The sequence below is a fragment of the Eurosta solidaginis genome, chromosome 3 (assembly GCF_040869045.1).
Source record: "Eurosta solidaginis isolate ZX-2024a chromosome 3, ASM4086904v1, whole genome shotgun sequence".
In the NCBI taxonomy this organism is placed as follows: Eukaryota; Metazoa; Arthropoda; class Insecta; order Diptera; family Tephritidae; genus Eurosta; species Eurosta solidaginis.
The window spans coordinates 23,304,650-23,330,018 of record NC_090321.1 but is presented as its reverse complement, the minus strand read 5'-3'; the positions used below and the strand labels follow the sequence as shown (position 1 = coordinate 23,330,018).

Below are 25,369 nucleotides of genomic sequence, written 5' to 3'. Positions count from 1 at the left end.
AACACAGCAGCTAAGGGCGTAAACAACAATATTCACACATATATACAGCGCAGATAACATTACTCACGCCCATACATAGAGGACAAGAGTAAATATGAGATGGAGAGTACGAGAAAAGCAAATAAGCAACTAATCGAGTATGCTGTTCATGAAAAGTCCAGATCCAGGGAGAAATAGGCGAATAACGCAATTGAGATTATGAAATCACTTGGAATCACTTTGATTTTACGACGCTATAAGTGAAGTACGCGAATACATTAAATTGTAATGACTTACTATCATAGTAGTGCTGTTAATAAAGAGACATTTATATACGGAATAGCTACGTTTTTTCGACAGTTTAGTAATCGAACAGTAACAGACGGCGCATAGGCATTGAGATTCGATAAAATACTACCAATGCAACGAATAAATTGAGTGCCGAGAAGTTCGTGGGATTTAAGAGTATTTGGGGATACGGAATTGTCACAAGAAGCCGAGTTCTCGATTTTTCGAAATCCTCACATGTGATCGAAAAGAAATCGTAAGCTCTATTATAGGGCCCACACACGGTGCGTCTGACTCACGAGTCAAACTTATTTTGATTTTCAGATTCATGTACGTGTGACTAATACTAAAATGTTTTATTAACACATTGAAAATGACTCACTGTGTTTAGACCCTTTTATGAATGTAATTTTGAAATATAACCATAGTGTTTTCAATGCAAACTATATGAATTCGGTTTAGTGAATTTTCAATAGTAAGTAAGTAGTGCAAACCGTGCTTATAGCTAAAGCTGGAGACATTGGTGCTTTATCGGTAACCGCATCGGTAACCTTTTAACAGCTGATTCGACCAACCTTATGTGAATCAATGCAATCGATTATTGGTGCCGCTAAGGTCGTAACCGTATCGTAGCCAACCAATTGTGTTTTGGTTTACCGTCGTAACGATAAACAGCTGATTAGGTTAGGGATACAGATAGAGCGATACGACATACGGCACCAATGACTCCGGCTTAACATTTTAAGCGGTAGAACAAACAACAGCATATGTATGTATGTCTACTTATTTGCCTAAAACAAATAAGAACACGATTTTATTTAGAAGCTAGTCATTCCGAGATCTGATCAGCAAAAAAACGTTAGACAAACATCAATATTTGTGTTCTAAATTCCGTTTCCTTGGTTTGATCAACAAAAGAACTTTTCTAGCTATCACAAACTTAACATATCTTGAATAAATTGTATAATTATACCATGATTAAAGTATAGAGAGGTACTTCCAATTCATCTTCTTGGCAGCTATTAACACCATTTGACACAAACTGTGTTTTGACATTCCCTTTTAAAACTGCGCTCCCATATCTTCGAAAAATAAACGTCGCAAAATTGATTTTTTTTAATTTAAAAAATTTATAGATTATGCGTAGCACAGGAAATGTTACTACATATGACCTAGTACATCTCTGCACGAGTCCATTCTTTGGTATATTTTTCATGTTTACCAAGCTGTTCTCAGCAGGTATTATACCCAATTGTGGCCCAAGAACTTTCATTTTCTGCACACTGGCATTTTTGTTTTTTTTTCCACTATTGGCTTTTAAGCCTTTGCCAGGACAGGCAACTTGTCACTGGTGTGAGAGTTGGCCCTTTTATGTAGTCTTAGGTTCTTGCACGTGTGAATTGCGCTGTATTTGAACACAGCCTTCCCTTCAATGAGCCACTCCGGTTTTACGCTGGATTTCTAGAAGAAGCAAAACCCTCTGACACCGGTTGTCCTAAGATGAACGAAGCGATAAAACAGTTTCTGACTGTGTCGCTAGCAGATTTAAGGACTTAATATGGCAGATGTCTACGAAAACTTGGAGATATGAAGAAATAAATCGTTTTAATGTCATGGTTAGAATAATGCGATATGAACCAAATAAACTTCTACGACTAATCGATTCGTCACATGCAGTGGAGTTACATTGATAAAGCTGAAAGCATTAACACTTTGAAATAGTTAAAGGAGGTTTTTCAAACTTCCAAAGGCAGAGCATAAATCCCTTGTGTGGTGAAGTCTGAAGGTGCACCAAATCTCTTGTATAAGTAAAACTATAACTCCTATACCAACAAGAAACGTAGTCGTAATGCCCGAAGTGTTGAAGGGGGGGGGGGGGGGGGGGGGGAGAAACTGCTTAGCAATGGCTCGCAGGTTTAAGAAGCACTACTAGTCTTAAAGTATTATACAGATTTTGCTTTTCTTTTTGATTTGACATTTTATCTGTATATAACTTAGTTCACACTTTTTAACAACTCTGTAAATATTTTCTCTTTAAATAATAAGTTGAACAAATAAGAAAGTCTAAGTTTGGGTGAAACCGAACTTTACATACCCAGCTGTGTACTTGAAACGATGCTGATGTTTGTTTTGTGTGGTTAATAGTGTTGTAAGGCTGAGTTATAAGACCTTTAGGAAAAGTGGGCGTGGTCTTTAACCGATTTTGATTATCTTCACTCAGTCTATATAATTTAGCAAGGATAGTTTCTCTGCCAAATTTCAATATAATAACAGTGACTGAAGAATCATAACGTTCTGAGTAAAAAAGTTAATTTTTATAAAGCAAAAAATTCTATTAATTAAGTTCAAAAAAAAAGATAGTTCCCAACTTGTATTTATGTGTGGTTCTCTAAGTGGACTCAAATGTAAGATTTCAGTGCTACAATATTTTCACGAAAATAAAATAAAATATGTATAACTTATTTTTTACTTAAAAGCGTTTCTTTACTGCCATCATCCAGGTGTTTCTTCCGGTGATGATTTTTTTCACCCACCTCAACTCGATATTCAATGTAGGATATAAACTTGAGAAATGTATTGGATATGCATTTGAGAGCTGCACATTAGGGTGGGTCGATTTGTATGGACGAAAGGTAAACTATATCGCTCCATCGATTTTTCGATAGGATTTGGGCTCAGGAAAAAAGTTCCACTACGCATACCCAAAAAAATATTTTTCGAGCCTGCGAAATTTCATCTTTGAACGGTTTTATTTAGTTTGACTTGACAGGCTGGTTGGACAGCACTTTTTTGTAATTGAAAATTAGGTAATTTTGACTTTTTTCGACTTTGATTTTTAAGATTTTTTTTCATGGCCTACTAAAAAAATTTTCATTTGATTGTAAAATTTTCATGTATACCCTGTTCGAATCAAAAATGTCCATTAAAAACATTGTCGATAACAGTTTTTTCAAAAAAAAAAAATATATATATTATTTTTTTAATAAATCGATCCAGTCTACTGTACATTAGAGCTGCAAAAGTATCGATATTCGGCTTACTCGATATTTTCGATATTTAAGGAGGAGGGTATCGATATATCGCGATATATATCGATTTTTTTAAAAAGTGAAAAGCGCTTACTCAATTTAAAAGTAATATCAGGTATATATCAAACATTTATGTTAAATATAATATATGCATGTATATATATATGTAATATTGTCTTCATAACTTCGAAATGATCATAAAACACATTATGCAAAGTTGTGCGGCGATGGTAGCTTATACAGTGAAAGGAGGGTATATACAAACAACACCCTTTGTCATCCACTATGGGAAAATGTCGAACGTCTGCGCTGACTAAACCCTAGTAGGGTGCTGTCAAAAGCCTTTTTGCGTGATGATGGATCTTCATATGTTTTTGTCATATACAAATCAATCATATTTGGCGAGCTATGTGAATCTAAATTTGCAGTTGTATTCGATCGTTCTAGATGGTGAAACAAATTAGACGTATTACCAATAGTTTTATAACATTTTTTGTAATAGTGGCATATTGCAAAAGTATTACTGATTTTAACAAAATGGATCCAAATGCTTGACTTTGTACTTCGTAGCTTTTTGGCAACACAATTGTCGTCTTCCAATTCAATGATGTCTTCTTTTGTGTGTATATCTACATATACGAAAAAAAAAATAACGTAGCTTTCACATTGAACTTTTGTAAGAATTTTTCAATATTCAGAGCCACCAACTTGTTAAGTATTCATATAAAATAAACACAAATCTGACATAATGTATATAATTTTATTTATTCATGTTTTAGTTGTCTTACCAAGGTTTTAGACGCTGGTAATTCTGTCGCTAGAAAAAGGAATAAGAAATGAGAATACAGTACTCGATATTTAGAAAAAAACATCTATAATCGCACCACGAACCTAGTACTCGATGTATCGATATTTATATCGATACTCTTGCAGATCTACTCAAAATCTCTCAAAGGTCGGAAAATAATTTAAGAATGGCGTTGCTAATAAACTCGAGAATTACACATTTTACAAAATTTCTCAAAAGGTTGGATAGTGACTGGAGAACAAAGTTGGACATAAACTTGACAACTATCTGATTTAGGAATAATTAGAGAATGATGTTGGATATCAGCTCCGAAACTAGATATACATATATTTCTCTAAGGCTGAAGAAATATTTTTTTGCATGTTTGTTGGGTAAACAAAATCCAGCTGTTGTCGTAGCTACAAATTATCCAGCTAATAAAAAACAATGTTGCCGTACAAAAAAGCCTACCCCAAAGGCGGATTAAAACTGTGATTAAAAAACTGTTCAGTAGTTTAACAACTACTATAAAACCCGGGTCTAAATTGTGAATATATACTACAATAGTAGTACTGTTAATAACATGCATGACATTTGTGTGTATGTATTTATACAACAGTTCAGATATTTGAGCGATAGCATAAAGTCGAGTATAATCGAGAATTGTTAAGAATCGAAAGACTATTTTATAGCTATATTTAAATTGAGTGGTCTGTAATTGTGAAACCAAATTGTGTTCCTGCTGAATTCATAATATTGTGGCGCATATTAGCATCACTATGATGTTAGTAAATAATGACAACAACAACAAAAAAGCAAGCAGCTAACCTCAAAAATATCAAAAACACTTTACAGTTACAGTTATATCTTATTATTGGTGCACATATTAATGCACTAATCTGCACTTTATTATATTTGACAAATTCGAATATTCTCTTTACTTTTCTTAAATCTTTTTGGTTATATTTTCTCAATGATTTTGTTTATTTTTATTTGCTTAAAACATTTACATTAATATTCTAATAAGTAAAGGAATTTATGTTCAAATTTGTTCAACTTTGTACACGTACTCGAACAAATAAAAAAAAACTTGTTAATGATGAGAAAGTTTAAAATTAAAATTATCACAACGTTAAAGCACAAAAAATTGTCATATTTAACAGAAAGTTAATGAGCATACCAAAAATACTGAGATCGAAAGAAATGCGTGTTCTAAGAAGGTACATACAAAATGCTGGAAAACAAAAAGATGAAGTCAAACGAACTTAAAAAACATAACTAAACGAGTTTATTCATGAAACAGTGACTTTATAGCTAATGTATATGTAAGTTATATTTACGGGGACAAAAAATATTTAAAATGGGTGTTTGATATATGATTTCTCTACGAATTGTGTTATCCGATCAACTGACTGCAAGGCGAATTCAGTACCAGGTGTTTTTATCCTAACAGCTGATTGCTTCTTCTTGAATATTTTCCATACAACGCCTTGTACTTTAATATGCAAGTTAATCGAAATCAATTAAAATTTTCTTTCGACTTGACATTCTTCAGCACGGCGAATTGCTGCAAATCGCTTTGCCACCACCTCCTATGCATTCGCCTTGGCTGACTGCTTGTTCTTGTTATTTTCCTGAGAAAATTTGGTACAGCAGGATGTCAGTAAAATGAAATCAGTGATTATTTTCTTTGTGTATAACATTCTGTCGCACCCAAATTAAGTTGAATTCGCTTTGCTTTCAAGAGTGAGTTATTGGGGTGGAAATGGGAGTAGAAATGGGAGTTTGAGTGGGCGTGGTAGTTGGAGTGTGAGTGGAAGGATGAATTAGAATGACAAAGGAGTGGAGATAAAGGGAATAAGAGAAGAACGTGAACAAGAAATAAATGAAAGGTAGACTAGACGAGGATAGGCTAAATAGGGATAAATAGAAAGAAGAACCCTCACCTCTATAAGTTTATTTGATATGCAAAGACTTTTTAGGATTCAGTTCGAGAAGCCCTGAACAAATGAATGGAATGTGATTGAAAAATTTTAGTGCAGTTGCTAGAATAGGAAAAAGCTTGTCCTATGAACCGCAACAGACCTGTTTAAACCAAGAAAGGAAGTCTTATAGGTTGGTTTAGCGTCAAGTGCAAAAGAGATGAGGGGAATACTGTGTATGTATGTAAATTGGAATATATGGAGGGAGGAGAATCGGTTTTTAGACAGTCAGGTCACACTTTTGTTACTGAAATTACTTTCGACTCACGCAAATATCTTTGGGCTAAATGATTGATTATTTTTACGCGGTGAGGCATTAGTCAAACTTTTATTAACAAATCATTTGAACGTTTTTGCAAGTTGAAGAGTATCTTGCTATAGAGGCTTATCCTTGACGAGTATCCTCAAAAACGAGGTTTTCTTATTATGTTAGACTTGAGGGAGCAAACTATTTAGCAAAAAAAAAAAAAGGAGCATACAATCACCTTCTTCTTCTTCTAGATTGAAGGCCTAGGCCAAAGAGAGACCAAATTTTGTTTACTCTAAAGTCTATTTCTGTCATGAAAAGCTTCTCAGCGAAAATTAATTCATTTGCAGATCCTGTTCGAATTCCGCATAAAACATGTCAGTCGCCCCCGCTAATTTGTGCGAAAAGTCAGAAAGTAGCACGACACAAACTGGAGAGAAGCTCAGCCTTCATCTCCTTGGAGGTAAACCGCACGTTCAACTTTTTGTTTGTTTAAATTGGTTGAGAAGGTCTGGAGGTATATAGCCACGTTTTTATTATTTTAATTCCACGCTGCCTAGAGAAAAATCTAGTTTTTTAACACGCTTATATTAGCTTCACTAGTATGTATGCTTGTTTGTAACTCTCTAGGCTAGGCGCACAAAGGAGAGTTAGACCCATATAGCGGCAATTATTGAAGACTCGCTGCAGTGGTTAAATAACTTGCTACAAAACGAGTTGTGCTTAATAGCGGAGACACGAACCTTTGCGCTACGGTGCTATCAACATCAAATATATAAGTGGATTGTTGATACTAAAACGGCACCATATTTTCGTGTTTTTTTAGTTTTTTTTCACATATAATAGAATTTTTGCCTTCCATACCGAGGGTCCTAGATTCCATTCCCGTGACATATATTTCTATTTATATAATTGAAAGCCCTGTGAAAAGACAGACGCTTCAAAATCAATTGTAAACGTTGTACCAAATCCACCAAATTTTTCCATCAGTCTGGTTAAAAGTCCTTCAACTCTTCTTTTCTCCTAAATTTAGTTCTGTTTTATTTGCAAGTTTTTGTCTTTATTAAATCAACTTTTATGTGATCAAACATATAAGAATTGTAAATATTCTTTGGCGTTACTAACATATTGACAAAAAATTTATTTATAAATATTAACATTAATAATTTATAAGTTTCTTCTTCATCGCATTTGGAAATAATCATATAGGCGCGTTTGTGATTATTAGTTAAAAATATTTTTTTTTCCAAACCTTTTTAAGTTTTTTGGTTAATTTATTTCGCATCCACACGTTAATTACTTTAACAAATTCAAAGCTGATTTGAATTGAAGATGCGCAAATGTTGTTAGTGCTAATCAAACGCGTTTTGATTGTTCAGCAGGGTAAAGTTTTTGAATGAAATGCTTGTACAGTTCGAGTAATAATTTAAAGCCCAGTTTTTACATATTTGGTTAAGCTACGCTTAAACTAAGTTTGCTAAAACTCTAGTCAAATTTAAACTGCAGTTAAAATACTGAGCAGTTTCTCAGTCACAGTTTAAGGCCGCATTTGGGGTAGGCTTTTTTATGCGTCAACATTTTTCTTTTATTATCTAGATAATTTGTAGATACGACAACAGCTGGATTTTGTTTACCCAACAAACACGAAAAAAAAATTTCTCCATCCAAAATGTCTAGTTCCGGAGGTGATATCCAATTTTTATTCTTAAATCAACTATCTGATACCCAACTTCATTCTCCAATTACTATCCAACCTTTGAGAAATTTTGCAAAATGTATAGTTCTCGAATATCCAACGTCGAAACCTTCCTTTCAACATCATTCTTAAATTTATTTTATAATTTGGGTCAAATCTAAACAACGTGACATCAGGACGGACAAGGCGACAGCTGTTTCGATTATACCTTGTAAATCTCTTCAAAGCCTTTTCTCCCGGGAGTGGGATTTGAACCCGCACTCCTACGATGTTTGAAGTGTTACAAACGCATTCAACCACGCCATGCCTTAGTTGTTGTAAAGTTTTTCCCAATTGCCTTCTTTGCATATTTTATACTTTTACACACTACATATTTCGTATGTAATTATGTATTGGTAAGCCGGTTTTCAAAGAAACTTGGTATTGTTGCTGTTTTTGTTCTATTTATAGAACTACAAAGAATTAACAAAATTTTGTCTACTTATATGAGTTAACCGGGGATTGCCCGTATCGCTTTAAATGTATGAAAACATTTATTTGAAGCAATTTTTTATTTTATAATTTATTTTATAAATTGGGAAAAATTTAAACAACGTGACATCAGGACAGACAAGGCGACAGCTGTTTCGATTATACCTTGTAAATCTCCTCAAATCATTCTTAAATTATTTTCCGATATTTGAGAGATTTTGCGAAATACACAGTTCTCAAATGAATATTCAACAAATTCTCCAGTTGATATCCTACATTTGATATCGAGTTGAGGTGGAGTTGAAAACAAATCTCCAAGGAGGAACCACCAAAACCAACAGCTGTTTATTGTGAGAAATAAACACCTGGTTGATGGCAGTAATGAAGCGTAGTTAATCAAATGTGACCCGGTCTATGAAAATTTTTCCACTTTTTGTCTGGTTTCGATAGTTTTTGAGACGCTCTTTCACGTGGTGAAAACTAGAAAGTCCTAACTTGCTTAGAAGGGTACTAAAAATATAGAGAAAGAGGAGCACAAATGAAAGACGATGAAGCCTTTGGTTCCTTTGATGCCACTTTGGTGGCTGGTGAAGCATCCTCAGATTTTTTGATAGCATTTTTTCGATGACAATGGAGTCAAAATATCGGTCAGAAACTGGTTTGTGCTTTGCCTTTTGAGCATGACTGTTCATAATGTAAAAGAAAAACTACTAAGAAACTGAAGAAATGCATTGTTTATCTTTAACAGCTGTTTCTCGCAATTTCTTTTTTGAGTCATAAGCCACCTTTTCATAGGCCGGGTCACAAATATAAATTATATATATTTATTTTATTTTCGTGAAAATACTGTGGCATGGAATCTTACATACGAGTCCAGTTAGAGAACCACAAGTTGGGAAGTAAATTGTTTTAACTTAAGTAGTAGCATTTTTTGTCTTATAAAAAATTCCCTCTTTTGCTGAGTACGTATTATTCTCAAGTTGCCACTGTTTCGAAAAAACTCTTGTGGTTTTAGAAGTATGCCTAGTTATCAACATGAGCTCTAATGGTACTGAAGCCCGAATGCTTGTTGGTTATATTCGACGCCATTTCGAACGAACGCAAATAACTGATAGCTTAACTATAGTTCTTGCCAGATCGGCCGCTCAAGCTCAGCTTAAACTACAGTTAAAGTAGACTGAAAAATTGCAGAATAAGGTTAAGCGTAGTTTTACTGACAAACTGAGTTGAACTTGTACTGAAAAACTGTGCCTAAGAGTCTTATGTAAATACTATTATACGAGTATACCAATTCCTTAGAAGACATAGTAAACTATGTGCGAAAATATTTATTTGCTTACTACTTGGCTACAATAACAATTTATCAACTGAGATCTAGTAATATAATTTGATATTGTTGTTATTGTTGTATTAACGATAAATACACACTTCGAAGATTTTGATGGTGCTTTACTGGATATATGTAGATCTGGTAGCAAAGCACCATTAAGATACTGCGCGACCATCTAGGGAACGATTAAAATGACCACATTAAACCTTCGAGGCCATCCCGACTTCCACAGAACCTCGTTGAATGGTTTTTTCAGTAGAGAATACATCTAAAGCCTCAAAGTCAATGTGGGACTTCACAAGCACTTAAACTTCTACCGCCTAAGTACCACATACTTCGGTACTACTGTAAAGTATTCCGTCATGAGTTGGTTTGAGCATTACGCTCTAGGTATGCTGAGATTACATTACCATATTTCCAAAGTCGCAAGGCCTGCGATAAGCTGTGTCTGAAATCACTTACCAGTGTGCCACCACATGACAGTTTATTCCCATCTTTGCTAACTACTTACGGTATTTGCTGCTTGTTTATCGTACAATAGACTGTAGAGAGTATATTCCTCTAATCCGTGATTTCCGTTTTGTTGATAACTTTTACTTAGTCCCAAAAACTTTTTTATTTTTTTTTTTTTAATAAAATTAAAAAAAAAAATCTTTTAAGCTAGGTCTTTTTATTTAGATTTTTTTTTTTTTAATTTGTTTTTTATTTCAAATGATCCAGTATTTTTAGAAGCGTTGCACTTCGCAGCTTGAACGGTTGAAGAGACCGGGTCTTTGTTTGATTATCTACTTTATTTGCGATGAAAAGGCCGGGTTTTAAATCCGCTTCGATTTTCGTTCTGGTTCTGCTGCGATGACGTCACTTGCCCCTAACCACTTCAGGAGTGTTATCTCCCCCAAATATGCTACGTAATCGGCATCTATAGCTATGAAAATACACCCTCTTTTACTTCTCCTCCACAATGATCGCGATGTTATTATCTTCATGTCTGCAGTGGTGGAGGTACTCCTTAAAATATCCATGCCAGGTTAAGAGCTGGGTTAGGCAGAAGTTCACTTCGCCGTGTGTTTCAGTCGGGGATGCACCGATGTGTCCACCGCCTCTCTGTTGACTAATTCCAACTCAGCTGCGAGCTCTGCATGCTGATTTCTCATACTTGTTTTCTTGGATATCATTGGATGCTTCATGCGCAAATATGTCGAATTGATACATTTCTGCTATTACCAAGCTCCAAAGGCTGTACGTTGGCTTTACACTGGGGAAATATGACAAAGAATTTTTAAGTATAAGAAACTTGGTTAGTCACAAGCACCAAGTACGAAGTAAATAAATATTTCAACAATAAAATATTGAATTAAATTTAACACAAAAATAGTTATTGGAATGCTTTTTGCATGCCTACAACAATTTTCACATATACAACAAATAATTTCTTAAAATTGGTGGAACTCTTTGTAATGCAAATTATATTTCTCCAAAAAAAGTAAGCGTCAAGACGCAATTCCATATTTGTGTAATTTATGCAGTTAAAATCACACATTACCACATATACATATGTATGTTCAAGTATCTACACATAAGGGTCTTTCATTTCGAGTAGACATTTTTTTCTTTGAAATTTTGAATAATCATGGAATACCCTGTAAAAATCGTTGGATCATGTGGTCCACTGGAGTACTTAGCATTATACTCCACAGTAATGCAGCAATGGACCAACTCATGTTTCTACACGAACATATTGTAAGCCGATCATTGCTCGTTTTTAACGATTGTAATCACTACACGATGTTTATTGGACTGTGGGTACTCCATGGATTACTCTGATGTAATGCGAAGCTGGAGTATATGGTCCAGTCCTAGAACATCGCAATGTTAATTGGACCATATTTTTTGTATGAATTGTGGTTAATTTTGTAGTACTCGGTTGGTCCATAGCGAGTACTCCATACATGCATGCATGGAGTACTCGCGATTTTTGCAGGGTATTAAAATTTAAGAAACAAATAAGCAAGTTATTTTATTAATAATATAAATATAGTTTAAACAACTGAAAAACACGCAAATATGGTGCCGTTTTAGTATCAACAATCCACTTATATAATTGATGTTGACAGCACCGTAGCACAGAGGATCGCGTCTCCGCTATTAAGCATAACTCGTACTGTAGCGGGTTATTTAACCACTGCCGCGAGTTTTCAATAATTGCCGCTAGCTGGGTCTAACTATCCTTTGCGCCCCTAGTCTAGAGAGTTACAAACAAGCATACATACAAGTGAAGCTAATAAAAATAGACCAATTACACGCAAATACATCCGTAACACATGAAAAGACGGGTACGGGTGCGCATGCGCTACATTTTTTTATGATTTGGTTTAAAAAAGGATAGTTTCATACATACAAACTTACAGATGAAGCTGTGATTTAAATTTGCTTTGTATTTTTATACCCTACTTTACTTGTACGCAGGGTATCATAACTTTGATAATTTGAGCAAATATTGAGATATCTTCACCAAATTCGGTAAACGGGTTTATCTGGACCCATAATAGATTGGTATTGAAAATGAAATGATGAAACGAAATCGGACGATAACCACGCCCTTTTTTTCGATACCGAAAATTTAGTAAAATGAGATGATTCAAAAACGAATACCGCTAAGCTAATTAAATTTGGTGGGTGGATTGGTTTTATGACGCAAAACATAAATTCCAAAAAATTGTGGAATATGGACATGGCACCACCCACATTTGAAAGAAGAAATTTTGGAACTTTAACAAACCGTAAATCAAAACCCGTTAAAGATATTACATTGAAATTTAGCAGAGACACTATACGTGATAGATTATACAGACTGAATAAAGGTAATCAAGGTAAAACCTTAACAAAGTTTGCAATAACTCTATGGTATTTAACTGCATTTGACTGATATCTACCGCAGTAGTGGTATGGTTGAGCTAAGAACAAAACTTAAACAAATTTTGAAAATTAGTGAGATCCGCCTCTTTTTTGTTACCCTTTCCAAAATACTTTTAATGCCATAAATCGAACAAAAATCTTCCACTCCGAACAAAATTTGGCATAAATTTCTCTTTTTTCATCGTACAACTATTTGCTCCAAAAATGTGCGAAATCACCTGAAAGCCAGTCCTACTTTTTTTAAAATGTGTCTGTAAAATTCAAAAAGCTATATTTCGCTAAAAAAGGGTGCTATATAAATAAGAATTTTCACGAATATTAAGCCAATAAAACAAATATCGCTTACATAAATAGATTAAATATTTGTTGCTAGTCGGTTACCCAATTTGGGGTACACACTTTATATTGTTTCTAGAGGACGATTGCTCCCAAGTATAAAAACAAATTTGTATTTAGTGATGGGAAGCGTACTATTGTGACATTAGAGTATATTCGTGCTAAAAATTAAGCTCATTCTCACATATCTCCGAAGCAAAATGAGGTATTGAAAGTAAAGCCCCCTATAGTTTGACCTATTGCGCAGCCTTATAACACTATTAACCATACAAAGCAAACAACAACAGCGTTTCAAGTACACATCTGGGTATGTAATTTTCGATTTCACCCAAACTTAGACTTTTTTACTTGTTTTCTATAAATGGCTTATACTATTCACACCAAAGTGTTCAAGATTCAATAGCTTCCAAACCAAAACGCAAAAATTCCAAAAGATTTTAAACCAAAACGCAATAATTACAAATAACTATCTGCCCTAAGTTCAAATCTATTTGGCCGATATATGTGGCTTTTTGGCTGTATGTGTGTTCTTACATAACTGTTATAATACCATAAGTATCATTTGAAAATGTGCTTCCATTTATCATTTATCTAGGAACTTGTTATGAGTCACTTATAGCGTTTTGATTTGGAACTCCTCAAATCAGCAGTTTTTCAGATAGGAAAACAAAATATAATTTCACCTGAAATTGTGCCACCCTAATGTATACATGCGCTTGCCAGGTGGCACCCGCCCGCCCACTCACACATTTTGTATCAGCCGCACACTTTTCACGTCGACGTAACTTGTGCGTGTGCGCGCTGTTCAAATAAAAATGTATATATAACAATGTATGTATGTAAATATATGTTATTTACAATATCTTTAGGCCTTATTTGGCATGTGGTTTTGTGGAGTTTTGGAAATTTTAAAAATAGTTATAAATTTATTAATTCATTGCCATCAATTGAATTATAATTTGCTGTGATTGTGCTCAAATTTCTTATCTGCATATAAAAGATATACAAAATAACAATGGCATGGTAATATAAGGTTGTCAACAACAGTTAGATTGTTTGTGATTGGGTGTGGTAGATGGATGATACGGTTCATGACACAATAAAATATTATTATTTTCAAAACAATTTATAATGAATTGAGTAAAAGGTCAATGTGTGTGGCGCGGAGAAATGATGTAAGTACAGTTTTGAATGCACGGTAGTACCGCCAGTGTTCTTCTGATGATGGCCTATATAAACAATTTAAATTAGAAGAAAATATATATTGGGAACACAGTCTCCAGGAAAAATTAATATTATTATTTGTTTGTAATATTGTAAGTCGATAACATTTCGATAAAAAAATTGATAATTTTTCGATAAAAATTCTATAAAATTCGATTTTATGCCGGTTACAGATTGGTAGTAAACCGATAACAAATCGTTCCCTTTTTAATGAAAAACATTTTTTTTTTAATGTGTATACATTTACATTTAAGGTTAAAAAACGCTTGATAAATAGCACATCCATCTAGCGGTAATTATTGACGACTCGCGGCAGTGTTTAAATAACTCGCAGCAAAACGGGTTGCGCTTAATAGCGGAGACACACACCTTTGTTGGTTATAGTGTGTAACGTATAGCTGAATCGGTTGCGACTTTTCGGTCATAGAAGTGGAGAATAGTGTAGAGATAAATTGGAGCGACACATTTCAGTTGCAACTGAGTATAATGCATACTGAAATTTAGCTGTATTAATTTTTCTAAAGTGTAGAGAAAGTTTTGCACTTAGCAGCCCATATAAAGTTTAGGTGCATATGTATATACATTAGGGTGGGTCGATTTGTATGGACGAAAGGTAACTGATATCGCACCATCGATTTTTCGATAGAATTTGGGCTCAGGAAAAAAGTTCCACTACGCATACCCAAAAAAATAATTTTCGAGCCTGCGAAATTTAATTTTTTTGACTTTTCTTCGACTTTGATTTTAAGAGTTTTTCATGACCAACTAAAAAAATTTTCATATAAATATTTATTTTTCAAAAAATTGTTATCGCCAACGTTTCTAGCGGACATTTTTGGCTCGGACAGCGTATACATGAAAATTCTACAATCAAATGAAAATTATTGTAACGTACACCTAGTGTGGATCCGCCCCTTTGTGCAATCAAGGTGGATTGCCCCCAGGTAGCTCAGTGTGAGGGGTTGGGGCCCTTAATCCTTGTCCACCTTGATTCGCGGCGGATGTTACAATCATCTCCTATTCCTGTAGAGATGCACACACCTCGTAGGAAGCCCACCCTACCTCGCTCCTACCTACTGCTCGATCATTTCGCCTTTCAGCAGGTCCCCTTTATCTTCTGCTCCGCCTGACTCCTTTTCACTTACCCTTTGTCATCCTTTCCCCCTCCCACCCGATTGAATTAGCAACCCATATTAATTCCATTTAATTCACTTCAACGTTTTTTTATTAAAATATCTTAATCCTATACAACGGTATTGATAAAAAATGAAAAAAAGCCTTAAAAATCAAGGTCGAAAAAAAGGAAAAAAATGAAATTTTGCAGGCTCGAAAATTATTTGTTTGGGTATGCGTAGTGTAACTTTTTTTCCTGAGCCCAAATCCTATCGAAAAATCGATGGCGCGACATTGGTTAATAAATCGACCCACCCTAATATACATGCTTAAAAAACACAGCTAATATATTGGTAAATTTTCGATAAATAATCGATAGAATTGTAATTATGAATCAAAAACTTTTCACAAACACAACTTTTCGATAGCAAATCGATGACTTTGCGATTATAAACCCGTAGCCTTCGATAAATTTTTGAAAGTGAGGACTTATGAAATTGGTAGTACTTTTACAGCAAATCTATACATTTTGGATAACAAATCGATAACTTTTTTAAACATATCGATAACTTTGCGATTGTAAATTAATAACTGTTCGATAGCAACTCGATATATTTTTGATAGTAAATTGATAACTTATAGATAACATATCGATTACTTCTAGTCAAATAATCGACAGTTTTAGGTAATAAATCTATAGCTCAACCTTTCTTTCCTTTTACTTTCTTTTGCTTGCCTGAATTTGACGTCTGATTTCGCTCATATCAACTCTGCTTCCTATTTATGTACATTATTCCAACATTTAACTGCAGCATCATGATTAAACCCACTCTCACATTCTCTATTCCCACATGCACCAAATCATGAGAGTGTTGAGCAACGATTTCTCAAAAAATGTTATGAAACTGTCTTTAAAATCTTCTAAGCCATCCCGCCCCCACCTCCTAGTTCCATGAAGAACTTGGGGTCACCAGAGTATCGCTTGCTAAATATGTGTATGATACATTCATATTTGTAACAGGATTCCTCTCGAGTAGGTGAGGTTGACAATTATGTTTCGGAAGCTTTAAAGCTATACAAATTTGTATTGCGCTTATCAACCCTTTGAATCCCAGGAATAGGTGGGTAAAGTATTGAAACGCAGTTTTTGATCACACTCTATATCTACTGTTAACTATTGCACCAATCAACCACTCATCGTACGACCATTAACTATACACCATTGCAGTGTGTATCATCACATTGCCTCGCTAAAAAAAAGAAAAATAAATGTTAGGCGTCGAAGAGATTTTAGGTCGAGCTTCTCTTCCAATTTGCGTCGTGCTCTTTTTTAATTTTTCCTCCAAATCGGCTGGACGGGACCTACTTGTTTTATACCGACTCCGGACGGCATCTGCAAGGAAGGCACTAGTGATATTAATAATTTTGGGTATCCATCAACCGATTTTCATCCATTTTACCAATCGTTTTTGATATCAGTCATCTGTTCACCGATACTACGAACAGCTTTGACACCGCCCAGTCACAACAATGTAACGCACGCGCTACTTGAACCGACTTGCTATTCATTTAATGCTCAACTCCACCTCATCACAACTAGTCAAAACTCTCCATCACGGTGTTTAGCTACAATTCCGTGAGCGTTCTTTAAAACTTTGCCGCATATGAGACTGCAGTTTTGCTTTTCATCTGTGTAAATGAAACAGCTAACAAACGAGATGATTTCTAAAGCGGCTGAAACGCCCAAAGGGCTAGTGTCTGACTGCTTCCACACCAACAAGTTTATTCTTATGCATTAGTGGGAGCTCTGCTCCACTCTGTACTGGCTTGGGTTATACCTACGTTCGACGAAACAAACCTCATACACTTACCGTTACGTGTATATGTACTTTTGTGTTCTTACATAAATTTAATATTTTTGTACTCAGCTGAGCAGAACTCACAGAGTATATTAACTTTGTTCGCATAACGGCAATCCGTAACAGCATAAACTTATCGAGATAGATATAGACTTCTATATATCAAAATGATCTGGGCGAAAAAAGAAATTCATTTAGCCATGTCCGTCCGTCCGCCCGTCCGTCCGTTAACACGATAACTTGAGTAAATTTGGGCGCTCATCTCAGATCGCTATTTAAAATGAACGAAATCGGACTGCAACCACGCCCACTTTTTCGAAATCGAAAATAAGGTAATTTAAAGGTTTTGCAAGCTGTAATTTGGCAGTCCTTGAAGATATCATGATGAAATTTGGCAGAAACGTTACTCATATTACTATTTGTGTGCTAAATAAAAACTAGCAAAATCGGATGGCGAACACGCCCACTTAAAATAAATTTTTTTTTCATCAAATTTTAACAAAATTATAACAAAAAATTTGATATCTTTACAGTATATAAGTAAATTATGCCAACATTCAACTCCAGTAATGATATGGTGCAACAAAATACAAAAATAAAAGAAACTTTCAAAAAGGGGCGTGGCTCCGCCCTTTTTCATTTAATTCGTGTAGAATACTTTTAATGCCATAAGTCGAAAAAAATTTACCAATCCTTTTAGGGGCATAGATTCTATGACAATAACTGTTTTATGTGAAAATGGGCGAAATCGGTTGAAGCTACGCCCAGTTTTTATACACAGTTTTATACACAGCCTGTCCTTCCTCTTGGCCGTTAACATGATAACTTGAGCAAAAATCGATATATCTTTACTAAACTTAGTTCGCGTACTTATCTGAACTCACTTTGTATTGGTATAAAAAATGGCCGAAATCCGACTATGACCGCGCCCACTTTTTCGATATCGAAAATTACGAAAAATGAAAAAAAAAAATGCCATAATTCTATATCAAATATGAAAAAAGGGATGAAACATGGTAATTGGATTGGTTTATTGACGCAAAATATAACTTTAGAAAAAACTTTGTAAAATGGGTGTTACACCTACCATATTACGTAGAAGATAATGAAAAAGTTATGCAGGGCGAAATCAAAAGCCCTTGGAAATTTGGGTGGAAGACTGTTCTGGTATTACATATATAAATAAATTAGCGGTACCCAACCAATGATGTTCTAGGTCACCCTGGTCCATATTTTGGTCGATATCTCGAAAACGCCTTCGCATATACAACTAAGGGCCACTCCCTTTTAGAAACCTCATTAATACCCTTTATTTGATACCCATAACGTACAAACACATTCTAGAGTCACCCCTGGTCCACCTTTATGGCGATACTTTCATTTGATACCCATGTCATACAAACACATTCCAGGGTTACCCTATGTTCATTTTCCTAAATGGTGATTTTCCCTTATTTTGTCTCCAAAGTTCTCACCTGAGTATGTGATGTTCGGTTACACCCGAACTTAGCCTTCCTTACTTGTTAAAATTTATTATAATTAAATATCATTATTTTTTCAAATTTGAGCATCCGCACTCTTTTGGTTCAGCTTTATATGGCATGACGGTTTGATTTCTTTGCTCAACTCGATAATTTATGACAGCAGTTTGGTAAATTTTAATTTCATATATTGCCTTATTAAGTGATTGATGTCAACATTTGTTTAAACATATTTTGCATCAGCAACTTCGCAGCAGAATTAACATGAACTATTTTTGAAAAAGACAAACCACGTCCATGGACCGTTTTCACCATGTTGTTGTTGTAGCAGTGTTTCGCCCCATCCACTAGGCACGACCACTCGAAAATTGTCATCAATATCCTCTAACGGGAGTCCAAGGAAACTGGCAGTTTGGGGTGGACCAGAGTACGTGTGGTGTTAGAGGCGTTGGTTCCGCATTGCTAATAAAGAGATGGCTGGTGTCGTGTGGGGACAAGTTGCAAACAGCACATACATTATGTACGTCGAAGTTGATTCTGTATAGGTAAGAATTTAACCTGTTACACTATCCGAGTGGAAGTTGAGCTAGAGTGACGCGTGTGTCCATAGGGAGATTGCTTTCCACTTCTGCAATTTCAGTACATTCAACTTTAGGAACGGAGTTCTCTGGGAAAATCTTGACATATGGGTCCCACGATTTTTTGTAGATGTCACTGAGGACCTTTTCGTGTTATTCTTCTACATACGGCTGAGATCTTAGGTGCCACTTATCCTCATAGTCCTTGCGCGGACTTAAGAAGTTAAGTCCATGGGAGGCGGGGCCTCTTCAATCAGATGTCTGTTGAGATGCAAAAGTTTCTGGGTAATCAACAGAAACTGTTTGTTCAGCATTTCATTTCTCTCCCTAATGAGTACTCTCGCTTCAATTTGACATAAAAAGACAGCCTGTAGCGGTTGTGAGAGTTGTGTTTTGACAGCCCTGTATTTACTTTCAGGTATTAGTCTTTAGGCTCAGAAACCATACCGGGAATACGTAGCATGCAAGCGGCCGGTCAATTGCTTTGTAAGTGGTAATGAGCGTCTCCTGATCTTTAACCCAAGTGCTGCTGGCAAGAGATTTAAGGATTTTATTACAGCTCTGGATTTTAGGTACAATTGCAGTTGCTTGCCAAAATGTAGGTTATGATCGAACGACTACATGAGGTAGCGTAATGCCATCGACGTGGATGTCCAATATGATCGACATTTGTTCAGGGTATGATGTAAATAAGTTCGCCGATGATTTGGTCGGTGACGATGTCAGATTTCGCGAGGTGAAAAAACTGCAGAAATAGTTGTTTATTTTATTACATAGACGGCTCATCGATGGGTGGGCCGCGACCTGTAACCATTATCGTGCAGTCATCGGCGTAGATTTCAATTAAACAATATCGGGGACACGATACCACCCTGTGGCACCCCTGGTTTAATTCTTCAGGGTTTAGATGTTACTTTCTTGAACTGCGCCGATGCCTGCTGACCAGACAGATAATTTGCGGACCAACTTTTGAGTTTAGGAAGAAGAGGACACCCCACTGTTTTCATAATCTACAGTTAGTTTCTTTTACTTAAGTTAGCGGCACTCTCGTGCGCTAACTGCAGCATCTACTGTCAGTTAAGTGTATGCCAAAAGTGTAAACAAAACTCAGATGCTTAGTTGGTTGTCTTGTATTCACAGTAGATTTTGGTTATTTGTTCTAAATAACTATATTCACTATTATCTCTCTAACTGCAAATTGGTCACCCAGTGTTGGCGACAATGAAAATGTCAAACGATGCAATGAAAATAATTAAATCAGCTGATGAGATGAGCCAACCAGATAATTGAGCCATTCACTGAACTAATCGAATTGGTTAAGATTCAATTGAAGGGAGAAGTGTTTCTTTAACCTAAGTACGTTAAATCAGTCTTGCAAGGATTCACATAACCTTTTTCGCTCCTCGCGGACTTTGAAGCAACAAAGCAGTTCCGGCTGTGACACCGATATTATCTCACACCGTTAACATACTGCTAATCTTGTGATTCGAACACAATCTCTTTTGTCAATTTTATTTCATTACATTTCCTCAGAATCTACTGATCCGAAAAAGGAAACCTAAACACATATTTCAAATTTGAAAAACTAGATTATGTAGATAGCAAAGGACTTTCAAGCTGCCGGTTTTGCTATTGTTTGCATTACATTTATTGCCAGCCACTAACCAATCTTCCAGAATAAATAAAATCCTCAAGTCGTTATTTTTGCTTTATTTCTTAAAAGAGTCAAGCAACAAAATTGCAGCAGCAGAATTCAATCAAGACATGTTTTTTTTGTTTGTCTCTTTTTTGGTAACGTGTTTCTCACCACAGGGTGGCATAGCAACGTGGCGCCACCGGATGCATTGACAATGCACACAACCAAATAAACTAAAGACAGAAGCAGCGGTGACAATAATGTTAACGAAAATAAGACGCTAAGGTTATCAGCAATGAGTAAAAAATATTTGTTCTTACCAATTGTTAGTACAAGTGTGAAATTCTGAAGACAAACAAAAAAAATACAAGTAAGGGTGTCTAAGCTCGGATGTAACCTAACATTATATACTCAGCGCGAGTTTCAATTGTACAGTTCATTTCAGATAAATAACTTTTTCGAATTTTGTTACAAGGGATTTTATTTTGAGGCTCTAGAAATGTCGTATAATGCTTGATCGTAACAAGGGCGTGGCACCGCCCATTAAAAAAAATGTCTCCCAATTTCCTCTTAAAATAAAACTTGTTAAGTGAAATATCATTGATAAAAACTATTTTTCGCTAAAATATAACTTACTGTTATAGTAAACTCAACACTAGCAACAACATCAGCTCTGAAACACAGCGAAGAATCACTTTTGCCAATACATGCTACTTTGGACTAGGTAGGTAATTGAAAAGTAAAGTCCTCTCTCGGCAAACGAAAATCATACTCTACAAGTCATTTATCGTACTGCTATATGGGGCAGAAGCATGGACCATGACAACAGCAGATGAAGCGGCTCTGGGAGTGTTCGAAAGAAAAGTTTTTCGATAGATTTATGGACCTCTACGCGTGGGCGATGGCGAGTACCGAAGAAGATTTAACGATGAGCTGTACGAGCTATACGCAGACATCAACATAGTCCAGCGAATTAAAACGTAGCGGCTGCGCTGGCTAGGCCATGTTATGCGAATGAAAGATGACGTTCCGGCCAAGAAAGTGTTACTATCAGAACCCGCGTATGGAAGCAGAGGTAGAGGGTGGCCCCCACTCCGTTGAAAGGACCAGGTGGAAAACGATTTAAACTCTCTTGGTGTGACCAATTGGCGCCGGTTGGCAGAGAGAAGAAGCGACTGGCGCGCCTTGTTGGACGGCGATAACCGTTTAAACGGTTAAGTGCCAATTAAATAAGTAAGTAAGTTATAGTCTACTATCCTTTTAAGCATCCCTTATAAATAAAAGTGGGCGTGGTCTTTAGCCGATCCCGTCCATTTTTACTAGAAATATTTCCTGCTATAAGCAAAATATGTGCACCCAGTCTTATTACAATCCGTTAATTTTTCTTGGAGTTAAGGCTCCCGAAACACAGAAAATTGCTTTGTTGAAAAAGGGGCGCTGCCACCCCCATTTTCTAAAATTTATTTTTTTTGGGTTTTATTACTATAATTCTACTTGCGAGATGAAACAACATTGATATTAAGCTCTCTTTTCCCAAGATATAGCTTATTTTATTCAACCATGACCCTTTTAAAAATCTTTTATATAAAAGTGGGCGTGATTCTTAACCGAATTTGTTAATTTTTCTTCGAAGCATTCTTAATACCTCTCGGTCGAATTTTGTTATGATATGATAGGTTTAACGGGTTTTGATTTATAACACTATGCGACAAAATCAACTTTTTTTCTGGGTATTGGACCAAGCCAACTTTTTTGAGGAGATTGAGGCTTAAGTATAAAAAGTACTATCTCCGTTTTCCGAAGTTAGCCTCCAAAAACTAGATATCGGCTTTCGAAGTTCGAAATTTTACATTTCGAAATTTTATCTTTTGTTAACGCGTTCAGCAATTTAAAAAAGTAAAAATGTGGTCGTGGTCCGCTCTTTTCCCTTATTTGAAGGGTTGAATTCTTTTTTTTGAAAAATTTAGTATAACAGCTGTTATACGAGTTGAAAAGTCAGATAGTCCCATGATAGTGGCTACTACTTCATGCCTGCACTGGAATTGCTCGTATTGTAATTTTACAAAAAAAGAATTAAGGCGGCCACGACCACATTTTTACTTTTGTAATTTGCTGAACGCGTTAACAAAAAAAAAATAAAATAAAATTTCGAAATGTAGAATTTCGAACTCCGAAAGTCGATATCTATTTTTTGGAGCCTAACTTCGAAAAACGGAGATAGTACTTTGTCTACAAAAAAGTGGGTTTGGTCCAATACCCAGCCGGCTTTTGCACAGTGCAATATTTGTAAAATTGATTTTATCACAAGTGGGTGGTGCCACGCCTATTTTCAAAAAATTTTTCAAATTTTTATCAAGTGTCTCAATATAATTCCGACCATCGAATTATAACTTTCTAGGTATATTATTTACCAAATAAGCAAGTTTTTTTTTTTGTGTTTTCCAAAATGTTATATACGTAAGTAAAAATGGGCCTGGTTATCGTCTGATTTGGCTTATTTTCAATACCAAACTATTGCAGGTCCAGATAAGCCAGTATACCGCAATTTGGTGAAGATATCTCAATACTTGCTCAAGTTTTCTTGTTAACGGACTAACAGACATGGCATATATTTTTTTTCGATACTGATGGTTTTGATATTTGGAAGTCTATATCTATTTCGATTTCGTTATACCTGTACAAACAACCGTTATACAATCACAGTTAATAGACTCTGTGTGGAAACCACGCTGAGTATAAAAAATAAGAAAACAATAAAAAAATACATAAAACCCCGAAATAATAATAATAACAATAAAAAAATGTTCGAACATGCGAAAACTAGTCCGTTTCTATTAGATTGAAGTTTTTGACTATAGTTTATTGCCAAAAATAATATTCGCCTGTAAAAATGCCAAAATTTTGGCAAACAATAAATTTGTTTTCGAGTTTATGATTTGGAAAGTCAAAAGCAGTTGCAATTTTTAGCAACGTAAAGATGACATTGTCTACGAGAATGTAATCTTCACAATGTCATATCTACATAGTACAGGGGTGGGCAGCCATGCGTCCTATAAGAGTCACATTAAAGTAATAAGTAAGTAAGTAGTAAGTAAGAGTCAAATGAAGGTTGAGTGTAGAGAAGTTGAGGAAGAACCTATATTTATCTATGTTTTGTATGTGACTGTTGGTAAATGATTATCTTCCGAACTCAAACTGAGTATCTACGAAATTCGTTTCACTTAAGTGGGCCTATGGAATATATAACTCAGCTTACAATATTGTGAAAAGGTATTATATTCAGTATTTGATATCATTTGCTTCTTGGTTGGGAAGTAAGCGGAGGCCAGTACAGTTTCATGTGGTGAAAATTTGTTTGGCCGTTCGACATTGACCCTTCCCTTTACCCTTTACCAGCCTGTGGCCCGGATGAAGTGGCTGCCAGGAATTAAAGAAAAACTTAACAGAATAAAAGAACCAAAAATGTATGGTTAGCATAGAGCAGCATTTGGTTAAGAGATACATGATAATACTTACTTACTCACTTAATTGGCAATTAACCGTTTAAACGCTTACGGCCGTCGCTTCGTCGTTGGGTTAATTGGCGTTAATTGCCGGGAAGGAACTTTACTTTTCAACCATTCACGTAGTCCAAAGTAGAATTTATGGGCAAAAGTGATTTTTCGCTGGAGCAGTTAAGTTCTGCAGTATCGAATTACAGGAAATCGCACACTATCTGAAACCTTCTTTAGTTTCGAATGGCTCGGGGAGGTTGTTATTATTGTAACAGTGCTTCGCCCCATCCAATAGGTGCGACCATTCCCAAATTGTCATCAATATCTAGGAAAATTGCAGTTTCAATAAAGGTGGACCAGAGTGAGAGGAGTGTTAGAGGCGTTGGTTCCATATTAAAATTAAAAAGATTGTTGGTGTCATGTGGGCAGACATTGAAAACAGGAAATACATTACGTATGTCGGGGTGCATCTTGAATAGCTTAGAGTTTAACCTGTTACATTATCCAGATCGAAGTGGAGCTAGAGTACGCGCGTTTCCCTAGGGAGAATGCTTTCCTCTTCCGCGAGCTCAGGGTTTTTATTCTTAAGAACAGGGTTCACCGGACGACGCCTGGCATAGAAGTCCGACACCTTTTTGTGGATATCACTGAAGACTTGTTTGTATTTTTCTTCCATATACGACTGTGTGGAGGGTGGAGACGTGTGTAGAAGTCCACGAAAATGGGGAAGGCTTCTGATCGCTTTTCACCTGGGAATGACCAGAGCGATTCTTCCGCATGCGATTCAAGCAGCTCACTACTTCCGGTAGCTTGTGGCCAACTATACTTTGGGTAGCCACTAAACATCCAGTGAGCTATTGTGAGAAGGCGACAACCTGGTTAGGGCACTCTGACATAATCGGTTTAAGGGCTAGGCAGGGGAT

The 25,369-nt window shown here is 35.7% G+C and overlaps 1 protein-coding gene across 1 annotated transcript in view; it reads left to right on the top strand.

Annotated features, from left to right (window-relative positions):
• LOC137246283 (senecionine N-oxygenase-like) overlaps positions 1–22,508 on the top strand; it is a 339,460-nt gene extending 316,952 nt beyond the window's left edge. The window contains exon 6 of the transcript XR_010951436.1: positions 22,497–22,508. The gene's annotated coding sequence lies outside the window, so the exon portion shown is untranslated. The remainder of the gene's footprint in view (positions 1–22,496) is intronic.
• The last annotated feature ends 2,861 nt before the right edge of the window (positions 22,509–25,369 follow it).